General features: G+C 41.0%; 1 non-coding gene across 1 annotated transcript; it reads right to left on the bottom strand.

Moving 5' to 3' along the window:
- Positions 1–412: 412 nt before the first annotated feature.
- LOC112753891 (small nucleolar RNA R71) lies at positions 413–520 on the bottom strand. The gene has a single exon (XR_003178253.1). It is a non-coding gene; the product is annotated as a small nucleolar RNA R71 (small nucleolar RNA).
- Between the last annotated feature and the right edge of the window lie 662 nt (positions 521–1182).

The raw sequence follows: 1182 nt of genomic DNA on the forward strand, positions 1-1182 counted from the left end.
CGAACAAGAAGAGGAGATGGCAGCTGAAAATAATAATAATGCAAGGAGGATGCTTGGTGACTTTACTGCACCTAATTCCAATTTACACGGAAGAAGCATCTCCATCCCCACCATTGGAGCAAACAATTTTGAGCTGAAACCTCAGCTAGTTTCTCTGATGCAGCAAAACTGCAAGTTTCATGGACTTCCATCTGAAGATCCCTTTCAGTTCTTAACTGAATTCTTGCATATCTGTGATACTGTTAAGACTAATGGAGTAGATCCTGAAGTCTACAGGCTCATACTTTTCCCTTTTGCTGTGAGAGACAGAGCTAGAGTATGGTTGGACTCTCAACCTAAGGATAGCCTGAACTCTTGGGATAAGATGGTCAAGGCTTTCTTAGCCAAGTTCTTTCCTCCTCAAAAGCTGAGTAAGCTTAGAGTGGATGTTCAGACCTTCAGACAGAAAGAAGGTGAATCCCTCTATGAAGCTTGGGAGAGATACAAAGAACTGACCAAAAAGTGTCCTTCTGACATGCTTTCAGAATGGACCATCCTGGACATATTCTATGATGGTCTGTCTGAATTAGCTAAAATGTCATTGGATACCTCTGCAGGTGGATCCATTCACTTAAAGAAAACGCCTGCAGAAGCTCAAGAACTCATTGACATGGTTGCTAATAACCAGTTCATGTACACTTCTGAGAGGAATCTTGTGAGTAATGGGACGCCTATGAAGAAGGGAGTTCTTGAAATTGATACTCTGAATGCCATATTGGCTCAGAATAAAATATTGACTCAGCAAGTCAATATGATTTCTCAGAGTCTGAATGGAATGCAAGCTGCATCCAACAGTACTCAAGAGGCATCTTCTGAAGAAGAAGCTTATGATCCTGAAAACCCTGCAATAGCAGAGGTGAATTACATGGGTGAACCATATGGAAACACCTATAATCCCTCATGGAGAAATCACCCAAATCTCTCATGGAAGGATCAACAAAAGCCTCAACAAGGCTTTAATAATGGTGGAAGAAATAGGTTTAACAATAGTAAACCTTTTCCACCATCCACTCAGCAACAGACAGAGAACTCTGAACAAAATACCTCTAATTTAGCAAACTTAGTCTCTGATCTATCTAAGGCCACTGTAAGTTTCATGAATGAAACAAGGTCCTCCATTAGAAATTTGGAGGCACAAGTGGG

Source organism: Arachis hypogaea, chromosome 15 (assembly GCF_003086295.3).
Source record: "Arachis hypogaea cultivar Tifrunner chromosome 15, arahy.Tifrunner.gnm2.J5K5, whole genome shotgun sequence".
NCBI classification, from domain to species: domain Eukaryota; kingdom Viridiplantae; phylum Streptophyta; class Magnoliopsida; order Fabales; family Fabaceae; genus Arachis; species Arachis hypogaea.